A 19,672-nucleotide genomic window follows, 5' to 3' on the forward strand; every position below is an offset into this window, starting at 1 on the left:
GAACCTTGCTTAATTTTATCTCTGATACTTCAAATTACATGGGTTCACTGGAGTTCCTAAGGGGGCCAGGCTAAAAATGCATCAGAAAAACAAAAAGCGTTGGAAGAAGCCATAAAAACTGGACAGAGACAAAACAAGCAATGTCTGACTATATAACTATATATATGTATTTAACTATATAACTATATATATGTATATAACTATAGTACACAGTGGAGGATTCAAGCTTTGCAGTTTTAGTCCAGGCATGTTAACTGACTAATATAAAAAAATCCAACAATTTTTTTTTTTTTTTTTGAGACGGAGTCTCGCTGTGTCGCCCAGGCTGGAGTGCAGTGGTGCAATCTTGGCTCACTGCAAGCTCCACCTCCCGGGTTCAGGCCATTCTCCTGTCTCAGCCTCCCAAGTAGCTGGGACTACAGGCACCCGCCACCACTCCTGGCTAATTTCCTTTTTTGTAGTTTTAGTAGAGACAGCTTTTCACCATGTTAGCCAGAATGGTCTCGATCTCCTGACCTTGTGATCCGCCTACCTTGGCCTCCCAAAGTGCTGGGATTGCAGGTGTGAGCCACCGTGCCTGGCCAAAATCCAACAATTTTCAAATGCAGCCAAATCCAGAATTGCCACAATGTGTTATTTACAATGTTCAGTTTTTAGTCAAATTATGGAAATGCAAAGAAAAAGGAAAGTGTGATCTATACTCATTAAGAAACTAAGTAAATAGAAACTGTCTTTAAGAGGGACCAAATGTGGGATTTAGCAGACAGACATCAAAATAGCTATCAAAAATATGTTCATAGAATCAAAGAAAAATACATTTAAAAAATTAAAGGAAAATAATTTTAATAAGTGAAATATAAAAATATTATCAGTGAAATGGAATCTATTATCAATCTATCTATGAGCTGAAAATACAACCACTGAAATGAAAAGTATACCTGAAGAGCTCAACAGAAAACTGAGGATGGCAAAAAAGGAATTGGTAAACTTGAAGATAAATAAATGGAAATTATCCACTTCAAAGATGAGAGAAAAAAGATTGAAGAAAAGTGAACAGAAGTTCACAGACCTGTGGGATAATATGAAATAATCTAATACATGTCATTGCAGTCCCAGAAAGAAAGGTGCAAAAGGAACAAAATATTTTTAAAATAATAGATGAAAACTTTCCAAACTTTATGAAAAACAGTAATTTATAGATACAAGAAGCTTAACAAATCACAGATAGAATAAATACAAAAACATACTCTTAGTAAACTACCTAGAAAGCTACTACTAGGCACATTATAGTTAAACTACAATGATAAAAGAGAAAATTTTTTATGATAGCTAAAGAAAATGACACATTACCTAATGGTAACAATGATACAAGAAAGGGCTGATTAAAAATACAAAAATTAGCCAGGCATGGTGGCGTGTACCTGTAGTCCCAGCTACTCAGGAGGCTGAGGCAGGAGAGTTGCTTGAACCCAGGAGGTGGAGGTTACAGTGAGTCGAGATCTTGCCACTGCACTCCAGCCTGGGCAACAGAGAGAGACCCCATCTCAATAAATAAATAAATAAATAAACAAACAGTGGTAGTCAGAAGAGATTGGAATGACATATTCAAAATACTGAAAGAAAAAACTGTCGCCGGGCGCGGTGGCTCACGCTTGTAATCCCAGCACTTTGGGAGGCCGAGGCGGGCGGATCACGAGGTCAGGAGATCGAGACCACGGTGAAACCCCGTCTCTACTAAAAATACAAAAAATTAGCCGGGCGTGGTGGCGGGCGCCTGTAGTCCCAGCTACTCGGAGAGGCTGAGGCAGGAGAATGGCATGAACCCGGGAGGCGGAGTTTGCAGTGAGCCGAGATCGTGCCACTGCACTCCAGCCTGGGTGACAGAGCAAGACTCCGTCTCAAAAAAAAAAAAAAAAAAAAGAAAAAACTGTCAACCAAGCATTTTATATTCAATGAAACTCTCCTCCAAAAATAAACCTAAAAGAAGGACATTTTTGTATAGAAAAAAATGAGAGAATTTATTGTCAGCAGATTTGTCCTGTAAGAAATGCTAAAGGGAGTTCTTCAGGCTAGAGAGAAATAACACTAAATCTGTAGGAAGTAACAAAGAAATGAATAATGTATATGTGTATATATCTCTCTATATATTTATGTCTGCATATATATATATAGTCATGTGTTGCATAAGGATATTTAAGTCAACAACAAACTTACATATATGACAGTATTATAAAATTATAATGGAGCTGAAAAGTTTCTGTCACCTAGTGATGTCATAGCCATCATAACATCATAACACGATTCATTACTCGTGTTTGTGGTGATGCTGGTATAAACAAATCCACTGTGCTGCCAGTTGTATAAAAGTATAGCACATAAAATTATGCACAGTACATAATGCTTGATAACAATAATAAATGATTATGTTACTGGCTTATGTATTTACTAGACTATACTTATATTATTATTTTAGAGTGTACTTCTTCTACTTATTAAAAAAGGGTAACTGTAAAACAGCCTCAGGCAGGTCCTTTAGGACGTATTTCAGAAGAAGGCAATGTTATCATAGGAGATGACAGCTCCATGAATGCTATTGTTCCTAACAACCTTCCAGTGGGACAAGATATGGAGGTGGAAGACAGTGATATTGATGATCCTGACTCTGTGTAGGCCTAGGCTAATATGTGTGTGTTATGTCTTAGTTTTTAACAAAAAAGTTTAAAAAGTAAAAGCCAAAAAAATTTAGAATAGGAAAAGCTTTAAGGATATAAAGAAAGAAATTTTTTTGTACAGCTGTGGAGCGTATTTGTGTTTCAAGCTAAGTATTATTACAAAAGAGTAAAAAATTTTACTTTTTACTTTTTAAAAATAAACTCCTTTAAAAATTTGATAAAGTAAAAATGCTACAATAAGCTAAAGCAATTTATTATTGAAGAAATACAAATATTTTATACAAATTTAGTGTAGTCTAAGTGTACAGTGTTTATAAAGTCTACAATAGTGTATAATAATGTCCTAGGCCTTCACATTCACTCACCACTCATTCACTGACTCACCCAGAGCAACTTTCCAGTCCTGCAAGCTCCATTCATGGTGACAGGCAGTATACAATGTACCACTTTAAAAAATATTTTATACTGTATTTTTACTGTAGTTTTTCTATGCTTAGATATGTTGAGATACACAAGTATTTACCATTGTGTTACAATCGCCTACAGTATTCAGTACAGTAACATGCTGTACAGGTTTGTAGCCTGTAACAGCAATAGCCATACCACATTGTGTATGTGTAGGCCATACTATCTAGGTTTGTGTGAGTACACTCTGTGATATTAACACTACATTGAAATTACCTAATGATGCATTTTTTGGAATGTATCACTGTTGTTAAGCAATGTATGACTATATAACTATATGTGTTATATATTTACATATATTATATATATTAAAAGACATCTAACCATTTAATGCAAATTATGCTATATTATTGTGTTTGTAGTATATATAATTATTAAAACAATAGTACTAAGGATGGGGAAAATGAATTGAAAAATACTGTTGCAAAATTTCTACATTACAGGAAGTAATTCAATATTCTAAATATAGTGAGATAAGTTATAGATGCAACCTCTAAAAAATGATGTAAATTAGTATAGCTAGAAACCCATGAAAATAAATAAAACTAACAAATGTTTGGTTAACACAAAAAGAAGGAAATACAGAAAAAGAGAAATAGAGAAACAACAAATAAATAAGACAAATACAAAATAGCAAAATGGCAGACCTAAATATATCCATATCAATAATTATATTAAATGTAAATGGACTAAATAGTCCAAACAAAAAGCAGAGATTTTCAAGTGATATTAAAATGGGTAAAAACCAAGTATATACTGCCTACAAATGACACATTTTAAATACAGACACAAATAAATTAAAAAAAAAATTTGAAGAAGATATACCATGTAAACAATAAACATCAGAAAGCTAGAGTATCAGGCAAAATAGACCTCAAGACAAGGAGTATTACTAGAGACAAGAGAGTCACTTCATAATGACAACAGGGTTAATGCTTCAAGAAGATTTAACAACTACAATTGTATACGCACAACAAAAAACAGCAATAAGTAATAATAATTATTAAGAACTTAACCATTTTCAAAATTAAGGTATTTTTTCAAATGCGATTCCAGAATCAGTCAAAAGTATAGCTAGCTAACAAATACTGTGGTGCCAAAAAAGATCTATGTTATCTGGGCACCAACTCACTTGGCCATTTCAACACAAGGAAATCTCAAATCACCTTTCTAATGATTTGCAGTTAAGAAAAGGGTCTTTCTTATGTGTAAATCCATCACATTTAACATACTTTTTCAATGTTTCACACATTCCTTAAAGCTCATTATTTATGGATTTTTTTAACCCAGGCAAATAAAGTTTATTTTTTTCATCTTTATTATCTTCTTTCATGCCCTGGTACAATCAACCAGTTATTATTTAAGACAAAATTATTCTCTCCTTTTTCTTGATAAACAAAAATATATTCATCATTATTATTTTTGTTTGTACAAATGTATGGAGTGCATAAATTTTATTACATGTATATAATGCATAGTGATCAAGTCAGGGTGTTTAGGGTGCCTTTCACCTGAGTACAATATATTTTGTTAAGTATAGTCACCCTTAGCTGCTATCAAACATTTATTCCTTCTGTCTTACTGTGTGTCTGGACCCTTTAAGCCACTGCATCCTTCCTCATTCCTCCTACTCACCCTTTGCAGTCTCTGTTACCTATTTTCCACTTTCAACATCCATCATTTTGCATATACGTCTCTTTAACAGCACACTATTCTTTCTTATTACTTCAAAAATGAACATAGATATTAATAAAATGTAAAGATATGTGTGCATTCTTTTTTGACACATTAACTGATGTCTTCTTTAAAATGTAGAAAAAAGAGTGTAGGTAAATGAAAATTATGCTGTCCAGATATCCAAAAGTTATTTATAAATTAACAAAAATTAATATCAATTCAAGATCTTGAAGTTAACCAAGGATATTAAAATTACAGGATCAAGTTGACACATCAAGTTCTTATAATTTGTAACGTTTGGAAAATTTCACTAGAATAACACTTTTAAAATACATCTGTTATTACATAATTTAATTGAACATACTTTTGAAATCTTAAACAATTTGTGAAGACAATAACTTTTTGACTAATAAAATATATGAAATTTAGAAAATTTTAGTCATGAGAAAATAAACTCTACCCTTGTATGAAGTAGAATATTGTATTTACATTATTTTTACAAGGTGGTAAAAACATGGAGAAGACAGAGTTGCTTTTAAATTAAAATTGTTAGTCTAATTTGACCAAAGCCTACTGATAGGAGTATTATATTAATTTCAATTTGAATACATTTGAATTTATAAACAAACTTTAAAGATGATTTAAATCATGTTTAAAAGCTTCCAATATCTCACTTTCTTTCTTACCTTGTAACCAAGTAACTGAAGCCATTAACTCAATTCACAGGTAAAGCTTTTCTTCTTTTTCAGAGCTATAGTTGTAATGGGTATTTTTCCCTTGGAAGAGCCAAAATAAACAAAAATTAGGAGTTATTTTTTTTCCTTTGAAAAACTCTTGTATTTTTTTTCAACTTTATGTATTTAGTATATCATTTTTTCACCTGAAGCCAGTAGGAACTGAACTTGACCCATTAAATTTTCAGAGATTTTGCAGTGTGATTCATTCCCGTTTCATATTAGATATATTTATCTAAATTGATGTTCTTAGAATTGAACATAAGAAGACAATTTTTCAAAGAGTATTTGATCTTCAAAGCTTCTAGAGAGAGGGAGGAAGAGAGGAAAAGGGGTATAACAAGAAGAGGAAGTGAGAGGAGCTGGTTACAAACAAATACGGAAGTCATTACAGACCACCAAAGGAGCTTTGGATGCAGGAAGATATATTTTTACACACACACACACACACGTGCCCCCCCGCCCCACACACCAGAGAGAGAGGGAGAGAAAGAGACAGAGACAGTTGCTACAGTTGGTTTAAATAACTTAGGACATTAATAATTTTATGAGGACTACCTGAATAAAAGCCCCAAAGAACAGTGATCTTTCGTATTAAAATAATATATGTTTTAATCAGATGAAGCAGATAATTTTCTCATAAAGAGTTCTTCCCTTTTTGTTCTGAGGCACCCATTTCATTTCTGGTCTTCTGAGAAGCTGATGGCAAAATCGAATTACATGTGAAAAATATTCGTGAAGGGGGGAATTTCTTAAAGGGTAAAAGGAGAGGAAAAATAAACAATAAACAGGGAGAATCTTCGGACTGCAATGGAGGCATGATACATGTGAAAGGAGACAGAAAGAGTGAGGAAGATTGGGTATAAAGAGCCTCTGAGAAAGCATCAATCAGGCCAATGGGAGTTCAGGGCAAAGGTTTCCTGTTAGAGGGGTCTTATATTGAACAGGAATTTCCCAGATCTCGTATGCCTACAGTGCTAAGTTACTGGAAATGAACTACCTGGAGAAGATATGGCCTTGGCATAAATGTGGTGGATCTTTAAATCGGGGCAGGTCAGTTGACTACATTCCTTGCAGCCTTTCTCTCTTAAAGGAAGATCTGAATAGGTCACTCTCATGGATGCCACAGAACCTCTCCAGTGGTTTTGGTAGCTAGTGCAATTCCAAATTGTCCTGGATGAAACCATTACATGTAGAGAGATACAGGCAAGAACGAGAATACGTAAATCAGAGTTATTCCACGAGGTAGCACAATTTACTAACAAACACATCTGACAGTTGTTGTGACCCTAAGATCAAGTTGATCCTGACTTCAGACTCAATAAATCATCAATCCTTTGCAGACTAATGCTGGGAGAGAGGAGTGTTTTCAAAGCCCAGTTCTCATACACAGACCAGATAGAGAAATGTTCTTATTAGGTTCTTATTGTGACCCAAGGCAAATTTTGTCTTAGAATTCCAGTCTATAAAGACCTTTTACTCAATGGTCCTTAAGGCTTGATTGAACAATAGAATTATGGAACTTATATACATCTTCTCTTTGTACTTCTTATAGACATGCAATAGCACAGATAATAGCCAGATAGATCAGGTGATTGGTGGTAAAGGCAAACCTTCACCAACAAAAGGAAGATCAAACCTTTCCCCTATGTCTTTCTAAAAGCTTTGAAGTTTTCATTCTCATCTTTAATTCACTTGGAAATTTGTGTGCGTGTGTGTGTGTGTGTGTGTAGATGGGATTGAATTTACCAAATAGTCCTACTGTGTCCGGAATTGGTGGGTTCTTGGTCTCACTGACTACAAGAATGAAGCCGCAGACCCTCGCGGTGAGTGTTACAGCTCTTAAGGTGGCGTGTCTGGAGTTTGTTCCTTCTGATGTTCGGATGTGTTTGGAGTTTCTTCCTTCTGGTGGGTTCGTGGTCTCGCTGGCTCAGGAGTGAAGCTGCAGACCTTCGCGGTGAGTGTTACAGCTCTTAAGGCGGCGTGTCTGGAGTTGTTCGTTCCTCCCGGTGGGCTCGTGGTCTCACTGGCTTCAGGAGTGAAGCTGCAGACCTTAGCGTGAGTGTTACAGCTCATAAAAGCAGTGTGGACCCAAAGAGTGAGCAGTAGCAAGATTTATTGCAAAGAGCAAAAGAACAAAGCTTCCACAGTGTGGAAGGGGACCCGAGCGGGTTGCCACTGCTGGCTCCGCAGCCTGCTTTTATTCTCTTATTTGGCCCAACCCTCATCCTGCTGATTGGTAGAGCCGAGTGGTCTGTTGTGACAGGGCACTGATTGGTGCGTTTACAATCCCTGAGCTAGACATAAATGTTCTCCATGTCCCCATCAGATCAGTTAGATACAGAGTATGGACACAAAGGTTCTCCAAGGCCCCACCAGAGCAGCTAGATACAGAGTGTCGATTGGTGCACTCACAAACCCTGAGCTAGACACAGGGTGCCGATTGGTGTATTTACAATCCTTGAGCTAGACATAAAGGTTCTCCAAGGCCCCACCACAGCAGCTAGATACAGAGTGTCAATTGGTGCATTCACAGACCCTGAGCTAGACACAGGGTGCTGATTGGTGTATTCACAATCCCTGAGCTAGACATAAAGGCTCTCCACATCTCCACCAGACTCAGGAGCCCAGCTGGCTTCACCCAATGGATCCCGCACTGGGGCTGCGGGTGGAGCTGCCTGCCAGTCCCGTGCCATGCGCTCGCACTCCTCAGCCCTTGGGTGGTCGATGGGACTGGGTGCCGTGGAGCAGGGGGTGGCGCTCGTCGGGGAGGCTCGGGCCGCACAGGAGCCCATGGGGGGCAGGGCTCAGGTATGGTGGGCTGCAGGTCCCGAGCCCTGCCCCATGGGAAGGCAGCTAAGGCCCGGGTGCTAAGCCCCTCATTGCCCGGGCCAGCAGGGCCTACCAGCTGCTCTGAGTGAGGGGCCCGCCAAGCCCACACCCACCCAGAACTCCAGCTGGCCTGCAAGCACCGCGCGCAGCCCCGGTTCCCACTCACGCCTCTCCCCCCACACCTCCCTGCAAGCTGAGGGAGCCAGCTCCTGCCTTGGCCAGCCCAGAAAGGGGCTCCCACAGTGCAGTGGTGGGCTGAAGAGCTCCTCAAGTGCCGCCAAAGCGGGAGCCCAGGCAGAGGAGGCGCCGAGAGCAAGCGAGGGCTGTGAGGACTGCCAGCACACTGTCACCTCTCACTACTTTCTCTAGTCATTGTCATGTCCATCTTTAGTCATATACCAACTTTCTAATTATGTGTTGGTTTGTTTTTGAGTGCTCTTTTCAAAATTCCATTTGCATATTTGTCTGCATCTGCACAAATGCCATATTTAATAATTCTAGTTTTAGAATTTTGCAATCTGATAGAGCAAGTCATCCTAACTTGTTTTTTTAAGAAATGTCTCGACCATTTGTCAGAGCCATTTGCTCTTCCATATACATTTTAGAATGAGACTGTCAGGTTTCAAAAAGAACTTTCTTGGGATTTGGTTTGGAATTAAATTGAATTTATAGATTAATTTGGGGAGAGCTGGCATCTTTACAATATTTAGCCTTTTTATCTATGAACAAAGTAGAACTCTCCATTTATTTTATTCTCCGGTAATGTCTTTCAGTATCATTTTATAGTTAGCTATAGAAAATTTTTTCACATCTTTTATAGGCCTTATCCCTAGTTTCTCTCACTCTCTTTTCCTTTCTTGTATTTTCTTGCTTGATCTTAATATCAAGATTATAACAATGTCATAAAATGAGGTCGGAGGCATTTCATTTTTTTTCTAGTCTCTGGAAGAATTCGTATAATTGATCTATTCCTTGGGAAGTTGGCAGGAGTGAACTATAAAATCATCAGGTCTGGTGTTTTATTTGTGGGAAGGTTTAAAACTACTGATTCAACTTCTTTAATAGATAATTATAAAATCTAGTTAGGCTTTCTGGTTCTCCTGGAAACTGTTTTAAAAAGTTAGTTTTTAAAATTATGTACATTCCATCTCAGCTTACAAATGTGTTGGCATAAAAGTCTCAATTGTATATTTTGATTTTTTTTTAAATCTCTTTTGATTCTGTCTTCTTTTTTATTCCTAACATTGAATATTTGTGTTTTCTTTCTTTTTCCCTGCTAGATTTATCTTACCATAAGTTTGTTTTATATTAACCTTTTCAAAAAAACAAACTTCTTTATTCATTCTATTTTTGTTTTCTATTTTATTGTTTCTGCCCTTTGTCATATCATTCCTCTTTGTATTTATCTGGATGCTATTTTTCAAATCTTTTAAGTAGGATGCATATCTCATTCTAGTATCAGCATTTCAGGATACAAAATTTCCTTTCATTAGTGCTTCAGCTTCATCCCATGAGTTTTTTTTTAATTAAACTTTTTATAATATTTTGAGATAATTGTAGATTCACATGCAGTTGTCAGAAATAATACAGAGACCTCCAGGTGCCCTTTACTTAGTTTCCCTCAATGGTAACATCTTCCAGATAATAGTACAATGTCATAATGAGAACACTGGAGTTAATACAGAACATTTTCCTCACTACAAGGACCTCTCCTGTTGTCCTTTTATAGCCACACCCCTGCCCAATCCTCTGTGTTCCCATGTCAGCCACCAATTTGTTCTCCATTTCTATGATTTTGTCTTTTTAAGAATGCCCTGTAGAACAAATCATACAGTATTGTAATCCGTTGCAATTTGCTTCTTTCACTTTGCATAGTTCACTGGAGATTCATCCAGATTGTTGTATGTATCAATAATTCATTCTTTTTTCATGGTTGAGTAGTATTCCAAGATATGGGTGTACCATGGTTTAACTTTTTCACTATTGAAGGATATTTGGGTTGTGTGAACATAAGTCTTAATTTCTCTGGAATAAATGCCCGAGACTGCAATTACTGGGTCATACGGTAGATGCATTTTTTAGATTTTTGGGAACTTCCAAACAATTTTTTTGGAGTGGCTGTGCCATTTTATGTCACCAGCAATGTATAAGTGATCCAGTTTCTCTGCATAATCAGGAATTGTTATTATCACTATATAGTGTTTATTTTAGCCATTCTGATAGGTGTGGAGTGGTATCTCATCATGGTTTAAATTTGCATTTCCAGGACAGGCGCCAGTGACTCAGGCCTGTAATTCCAGCACTTTGGGAGGCCGAGGCAGGTGGATCATGAGGTCAGGAGATCTAGACCATCCTGGATAATGCGGTGAAAGCATGTCTCTACTAAAAATACAAAAAAATTAGCTGGACGTGGTGGCAGGTGCCTGTAGTCCCAGCTACTTGGGAGGCTGAGGCAGGAGAATGGTGTGAACCCGGAGGCAGAGCTTGCAGTGAGCCGAGATCGAGCCACTGCACTCCAGCCTGGGCGACAGAGCAAGACTCCACCTCAAAAAAAAAAAAAAATTAGATTATGTGTCTTTTTGTTGATTAGTTGTATATATTGTGGATACCAAACCTTTATCAAGTGTATAACTTCAGCTATTTTTGCCCACTTTCTAGGTTGGTTGTCTTTTTAACTTTCTTAATGATGTTTTTTGGTGCACAATAGGTTTACATTTTATTAAGTCTGATTTCTCTTTCTTCCTTTCTTTCCTTTCCTTCCTTTTCTTTTCTTTTCTGTTCTTTTCTTTTCTGTTGCCACTTTTAAAATCTTCTATCTCCGGAGTTTTGTAATTTAACTATAATGTGTCTACACACGAACTTCATACGTCTTGGTATATGTCAGGCTTCCTAGAGCTGTAGATTCACATTCTACAACAGATCTGGAAAATTCACATCTTTGATTTTTGCCTCTTTCCCATTGTTTTCTCCTTCTGGAACTCTCTTAATCTCTCATACATTCTACTTCCTTTGCTTCTCTCTACTGCAATCTGGGTAATTTCTTTAGATTCATCTTCCAATTCATTTTCTTTTCAGCTGTATCTAATCTGCTTTGTAATCTATCCACTGAGTTTTAAAATTGTATTATATAAACTTCTAATATTTTATTTGATTCCTTTATCAAATAATTTTATAGTTTCTTATATTTTGTATTAAAAATTTCTCTTTCTTTTTAAAAACATTTTATACAGAAATATTTTATAAACTATATACACAATTTTAGTAACTAAAATACTTGGGATAGGAGAGTATCCAAAACTGTGGTTTGTTGTTTCTACTGTATCTCCCTAATGGTGGCTCATTCTTTTTGTATTTTCTTTCCTTTTGTATCACAAGTTTGTGTTTGAACTTAATCTGTGTGAATCCTGAGGAGTTAGAGAGTGTTTTCCCTTCTTATTACCAGATGTGACAGGTTTTTATTAATTCTGAACTACTCGAATTTCTTAGCTAACCTATGAATATTATACGTTTGAACTCCAGGTCTGAATGGAAGAGAGTCTAGGATAGCAAATTCTCTAGAGACTAGTACAATTATTGTTATTGTTGCCGCAGTTATTTTCTATCCAGAATCATGGCAGAGCAAACATAATTCTTACAGGTTCCTTTCATTGGTAGCTGGTTAATTTTACCCCTTATTTCACCCATGATGCCACCCTTTTCAAGGGTCTTGCAAGAGTCTTGGGCATATTTCCCATGTTTTTCTGGACTACGTCTTACTCTTCCATTTCCCTGCACAGTAGTCAATCCCCAAGACTTTGGGTCCCTGAATTGGAATTTGCCCTTAAGGCTTCACAAAATTTTGCTCCTGGTTATCACTTATGAATTTTTTAAAAAATTTATCTGTGTGTTGTTTTGTTTTGTCTTTGATAGGAATTTCTCCTACTTATTTTGAGTTCACTTATACATTTAAATATGTGTTTATTGTAACATATTCAGAATCTAGTCATATTAGACCTCCAGGGAAGGCATTTTGGAATATCTAGTCTGCCACACTTCAAGGAAGGAAGTCCCTTGCCTTAGACCTTTTCATTTAATACACCACGTCTTCCTTATTAGTTTCTTTGTTGAACCTAAATAAAAATCTAGAATTTTTGTGTGTGAATGAAAGGCAGGGGAAAAACCATTTCAAAACCACTGATTCACTGTCCCAAGAATCTATCTTAGTAAAAATTGAGACTATTTAAGTCTATCCTAATCTCTTGAGAACTTTCCTGTTCTCCATGATTCCATAAAAATGACCAATTACAGTTTGGCATTTGCCTCTCTCTGTTCTCTTTAGCCTCTTCTATGTAATTCATTTGGATCTGAAAGTGCTCATATATTTTCTCCTTATCTGTCTTAGAACTCATTTTTTCTTACTACCTGCTTGGAGATGATTCTTCTTAATATAGAGGATAAAAGTTTTATTAATACACAAACTGTGGAAGAATTGTTAGGCGAAACATTACCTTATGAGTGGCTTACCTTGTCAAAAAGAGAAATCTATAGGCTATGGGTCTTATGTTCACATGGCTCTAAGTCACTTAACTTGGTACGTGTCCTTCTTAACTTGACCTTCTGCGTGATGCTGACATCTGGGTCATTTTCAGAGGTATCTTCAGCCCCCTACCTTCCTTTCTGTGCTGTTCCCGCTACTTCTGGGTGAGTTCCTCTAAAGAACAGTGTGCCTTATCTCCCTAAATCCTGGGCTCCCGTTGCCAAGCTCTCTGTTTTGCTAATAGAGTTAAGGGGGCTCTTTGATCTGAGTTCTATACACCATGACTCCTGTTAAGTGTTACGAGATCCGTGGGCTGGGACAAAGAGCTGAGGTTTTGGAGTAAAAGGTTAGTGTTCCTGGGCAGCCTTGGGCAGACATTGTGAAGCTGAACTGTGGCATCAGGACAGAGAAGTTCGGTTCATAGTTCAGGACTCTGAGGTATAGCCCCACCGGATTTCAGTTAGAGCCAGCAACAGACATGCCTGGATACCACAGTGACATTCAGAGGCCTGAGATAATAGTGATAGCGCAATATCCATGGCAGGAGCTTCTTGGTTGCTTGAGGTCTGCTGCAGCTTTCACACTAGAGCTTTTGACCTTTTGACCTTTAGTCCTTACTCTAATGCCTCTAGTTTAAAGCAGTGGCCATACTAGTTTCATCATGGTCATTGCTTCATAGCAGAGGTAGCCTATGTGGATTGAAGACCACTCCAGGAACGCTGGCCTCTTTTTGTCATCTTGCCATTAATGCCAAAAGGAGTTAGGCAGGGATCTTGCTCACAGGACCCCCAAGGGACAAAGGTAGATCACATTACAGTAATGGAGGGAGCACTGGCTTGAATTCTGTTGGGAAGATATCACATTAGTAACGTGAAGGAAAAAGAGAGGGAGAGCTTCATCCCACTGCATTTTCTACTGCTGCAACAACAGATGTGTGCTGGCGTCTGGGTGCAGCTCACAAGTCCAGCAGTAAGTGACGCGGTATCAGAGTTTTCTTTGTGCTTGTCTGTCTCCTCCCACTAGAGAATGAGTACTTTGAGGGCAGGGACACTGTTTCCTTTGTTTTAAAATGCTGGTTTAGTGCATGTAGCACCTTGGGCAATTTCTTAACCGTCTCAAGTTTCCTCAACTGTAAAATCGGGATAATAATAGTACTTACCTCATAATATTGGTGTGAAGATTAGCGCATGTTGAATAAATAACACAATGAATGAAGTGACTTTCCTTCCATTTTTATTCTCTTTCAAGAAGTTCAAGCTGGGTAATCTTAATGTCGTCAAGCAGTGTGGAGTCATGTATAATGGTCTGAGCTCTCCCCTCAGGAGCAGTTGAAAAGAGAAGCAGTGACCCACCCTTCCTTGACCTCCCCACCTTTCCCTATCCCACCCGAATCTTCATGTTGTGTTGGGAGTTGGGTAGGAGTGGGGAAGCCCCATGTTGCTGAACACACTGCCTTTTAAGTCTTCAGAACTAAAGGCAAGGAGCTAGAATCAAAGATTACCTTGTTTTTTGGAGTGTATCACTGGCTATTGTCCCCATCAAACAAAGCCCTTTCATCAGAGGTTCTTTAAAACACTTTTTTTCTCTCCTTTATTTTGCTTTGAAATAAGCTGGGCAACAATTAATTTCAGAGAGAGAGAGAGAAAGATAATTCAACAAGGATCTATTACTACTCTCAGCTTCTATTGCTGTAATGAAAATCTATTTCCTTTCCCTTTTGTGTCCCATATAATTTAATGCCCATTTTATTAATGGTCTGAAATAATTATGGAACCCTTTGTGATTCTCAAGTATGTTTCATTTAATTGTGCAGTAAATGCCTAATCTCTTCCTCCATCTGAAGCTATTATGGCGTTAAAATTAACAATTATGCAGCAATGCGCCGGGGTCCATAGAAATCACTCCAGATAACTAGACATATATAAATCATTCATGAGAACAATTTCTGAAAAGAGATGGAGGGGAAAAAATTGTGTTGAAAATGACATTGGGAAGCCAAGGGCCCAGCCTGTAAGAAGATAGTAACACCTTTAAAAAATCTTTTTTCTTTCCTTTTTTGTTATTATTATTTTATTAATTGTGTATGTGGCAAAGCCCTCCCCCCATTTCTATTAGCCTGACAGATATTTTCAGAATTAATTAACTGTTAGCTCTGAGAATAAATTGTTCATTATCAATTCCTCCCCCCGCCTTTCTTTCTTTCCTTTTATAGTTTTTCTTTTTCTTTCAGGCCAGCAATTACACTCCGTGCCTTTCTCCAGCAGCTCCTGTTCTGCACAGCTATCCAAATGGGGAAAGTGCTTTTTCTTTGAGCCCTATTCACTTCTCCTCTTCTCCCTTTTGTGGGATTTAATAACCATGGCTGATAGGTTCACTCTGGACAGAGAGGTTAAGTTTGTTGTCTCAGCACTTTGCTGACAGGGGACAGCACAGGAATTCTGTAACTTCTAACCAGTCCTGCGAGACTGCCTACGGCCTGGGCCACACAGGCATAGCTTGCAAATAGTGTTCAGAAACCCTGCAGCCCCAAACATCCTGCTTACTTAAAAGCACTTCCATTGGTGCGCTAAAGCCTGCCTCCATCTTTTCAAACATTCCTAAGTCCTAGGAGACTCCCAACAATATACTCCAGCCAAGACCCTTCCCCACCACAGGTGTGTACACACGTACATATGTGCACATACACACACACACACACACAAATGCATGGTGTGGAGCAGGATCAGAAAACCAAGTGCTTTCAGGGCTCAGAATATAGATAAGTCAAGCTAGTGGACCCAGACTGTGGCATATTGGAGATCCCATGCCCTGCCTGAAGGGGGCAGCTGCTGCTCAGCTTCCAGGGATTACTGCCTTTGGGAAATGAGGGCCCGGTGTGGCCAACTCTTCTTGTATTTCAGAAGCCTGAAATGTTAACGTGAAACCTACTAATTGTTGACATGTTTAGAAAAATTAAAACACAGTGTGGGCTAAAATGGGCAATATGGATTCTGGCTAGGGCTCCTACTTTGGGCCCCTGCTCTAACGGATTGATGTTTATTCCTAGAATTTGGTCCAGCAGAAGATTCCTAGAATGAACAGGCTGGGTACACTGACTCTTGGCTGTCTATGCTTTGCAGACCTTGGTCTTGGATCTTTTGGGTCTGAGGAATGTCTGAGGTTGTTTTGAATGTTGAGCTCTATACTGAGGAGTGTACTGGGGAGAGAGGGTATCATCTCTGATTTTCTGCGAAGTGTCACCATTTCTAGATCATCAGTGAAAGCACTGAAGAATCATCAGGAACATGAACATCCATCCATGTTCATGTTCCTGACGATTTCACAAATGGTTTAGCTAAATATTAATTGAGGGCTCATGGGATTTAGAGTCCAGATGTGTTTGATGTGATGATGTTAGAAATATTGGCTCAGTTGGCCGGGCACGGTGGCTCATGCCTGTAATCCCAGTACTTTGGGAGGCCCAGGCAGGCAGATGACCTGAGGCTGGGAATTTGCGAACAGCCTGGCCAACGTGGCGAAACCCCATCTCTACTAAAAATACAAAAATTAGCCGGGTGTGGTAGTGCACGACTGTAGTCCCAGCTACTCAGGAGGCTGAGGCAGGAGAACTGCTTGAACCCAGGAGGCAGAGGTTGCAGTGAGCTGAGATCACGCCATTGTACTCCAGCCTAGGTGACAGAACCAGACTCTGCCTTAAAAAAAAATGGCTCTATTGATGATAGCTACCATTTATTGGAACACAGTAAATATCGGGCCTTACTCCATATAATTGATATCACATTAACTCATTTAATCTTCTTCCTAACCCTATTAGGTAAGTAATATTATCATTCCCATTTTACAGATGAAGAGATCGAAAAGTTAAGGAACATGTACCAGACGAGCAGCAAAGGTAGGATTCAAACCCACGGCCCTCTGGCCCCAGAGCTCAAGCTCAATCACTGTTAAAGTATCTCCTTGCTTGACACCTGATAGACCTGGGCAAGATAAAACACAAAGGTAGGATGTGACTGGGGAGAATTTTATCAAATAATAGCAAGAAAACACATCTATATGAGCTAAACAGTTGATCAAATGTTTTAATGTTCGTTATTTAACTTATAGACAACTTTTAATGACAATGAAAAACACATTTTGATGAACATCTTCAATATCATTGTACTTCTCTCTTTATATACTGTCAAGATTATTTTCTTAAAATTAAGTAATGGAGATGGAATTCTTCTATCAAAGGGTGCACAAATTCCTAAATATTTTAAATATATGTATTGTTGAATTGTCCTTCAGCTAGGTGGTATGTACATCCCACTAACAGTTCTGCCATCATTTTTACTGGCCGCATAGTATTCCATCACAAGGTGGAGATATAGTCATGTCGAACTTCAAGGTTTTCATCTAGCTTTTATTTAAACCTTTCTTATAGAATTGACTGATCCTTTATCCCAGGGTTAAGTGAAAAACAACCTGATTCATGATGAAACTTCCCCACAGGATAAAAACATTCACTTTGGAACACAGACAAAGTTTGGCATCCAAATCGCTGTGAGGGTTTTTCTATCATGTCAATATTCTTTAGTTACCTGCTTGTATGAATCAGCAAGTAGGAGTTATGTTGCTTTCTTAGTCCTTCCAGTTAGTTATTTGATTACAGTCTTTATCTCTTTTTATATAAATATTGTCTTAGGTTTTTCTCCTCCAGTGAAAAATATGCAATCCTGCCTGTACATTTATATGTATGCAGCCTGGAACCACTTCTAGTGGCATTTCAATTCAAGTTTTGTGATTTTTCTGGTCCGTGGATTCTAAGCTGTTTAACAGCCATCTCTACTCAATTTTGTTACTCAACTCCTGACTCAGATTTCTAACTCTGTAAGTTTTGTTTAAAGATATGATGCCTTTTAAAGAAACACACTGCATGTTTAAATAGCATATACAATTCTAAATAATAAATCACATGGGACCTGCTTTACATTGTGGAATATCTGTCTCAACCCTGGAGGCCTTTAAAAAATAGGATAATAATAAAAGCTGACATTTATTGAGCACTTATGATCTGTGAAGCACTGGGCTTTGCAAGCATTAATTTATTTGCTTTCATAGTAATCCTAAGAGGTAGGTTTTTTTGTTTTTTGTTTTGTTTTTTTTTATCCTATTTAACAGATAAGGAACTAAAGCCTGGAGAGCTTAAGTAATTTGCCCAAGGTCACACAGGTAGTAAATGAAAGAGCCTGTATCCACTACAATATTGTCTCCTAATCACTGTGTTATAGTCCCCAAAGTCTTGACTGGTGTTGGGCACAGTCTTAGGGACAAAGGCCTCACAACTCTAGGCCACAGAGAACTCAGAAGTGAGTGCAGAGGCCTTTACCTATGTGTAGCCCATGTGTTTTGAGGAGTAGATACGTGGTTTTGAGACCCATTCAGCAGCTTGATGGGCACCAGTGCATGGACACCCGAGCCACAGGGCCAGCCCATCCAGCACTGCAAAACCCTGCAGCCTGGAGCGGGCTGAGCGGGGGTGGTTCCCTAAGCCCACTGCAATCTTGGAATAGTAATATATTCCTCTCAGAGGTAGATTGCAGGGGTGACATGTTATTACCTTTGCTAGCAATTGTTTTGTTTAATTTCCATTTTAAAATTTATTTCCTGTGAGAATGAACTGACTGGAAGTCATTTGTGCCGGGGAGGGAAGGTGAATTTCTTATTAACTCTCCCAGGTAATGGGTAGCTGCAGCTAGGGCTGTGTGAAGGACTTGAATTATTCAGGGTTGAGGAGGGCTGGGGAGGACTCAGAGAGGGCCTGATGGATGCAGTGTGCAGCCTGGTGGGAAGCGGGTGTGCTGTGGGCCTGGGACTTGAGGTGTGGACACCAGTCGAAGTTTTATACAAAAATCCTGTAAGGACACTAGGCAAGTCCTTGCATTGGAGACAGCACCTCATCTTTTTCCGTGGCTGGAACAGAGACCATATTAATGGCGAGGGGGTGAATAAAAGATTTTAATCACTTGTAAGAGTCCTTTCTTTGAAATAAGGTTTATCTGCCTTTCTATGGCTGGCAGATATGAAGATGGTGTCAATTGAAATTTGAGAGCTTTGTAAAAGGGAGAAGAAAGTGAGATGTGTATAGGGCAAAGGTGTGGAAGATGTGCGGGACCCCTTCCTCATCGCTCTACCTGTGAACACATCTGAGGGGGACCCAGGGCAACTGGACCTTACTGTCCGGTGGCCTTGGTACTCCCTTCTCTGGAGTCCCTATGCTGGCTGGATGGCTCAGAACCTGTAGATTCAAAACCTCAGAGCTTTCCCCTCTGTACTCCCTTCCAATGAGTGGCCAAGTGTTGCCCACTGTCCCTCACAGGGGATTCAGTGTCCTTCCTTTCCTCTTTGGTTTACTGCCTGAGTCTTGTTTCAAGCTTTCATTCCCTCCTGCAAGAAACCCCCATTATGGACTGCTTGGCTTCCGCCCGTGGCCTCTGAGGCCATCTTACAGGCTGGCACCAGATTGATCTTCCTAAGCATGGCTTTGGTGGTGGGACACACTTCTCTAAAACCCTCAATAGCTTCCCACCAGGGAAGATACATGTCTTAGCTTGGCAACTAATGATGTTCCAGCAATATTTCCCTATGGTCTATACTTACCTGACTCAAAGCAGCTGCTCCTTTTGCAGTGTCTCTAAATGTCCCTGGCCTTCATCCCCCTAAGCCCAGAGAAAAGGCTGGAGCCAGGCAGATCATATAACTGAAAGAAACATGATAAATGGTACCCAACACTTGGT

The sequence above is a fragment of the Symphalangus syndactylus genome, chromosome 10 (assembly GCF_028878055.3).
Source record: "Symphalangus syndactylus isolate Jambi chromosome 10, NHGRI_mSymSyn1-v2.1_pri, whole genome shotgun sequence".
In the NCBI taxonomy this organism is placed as follows: Eukaryota; Metazoa; Chordata; class Mammalia; order Primates; family Hylobatidae; genus Symphalangus; species Symphalangus syndactylus.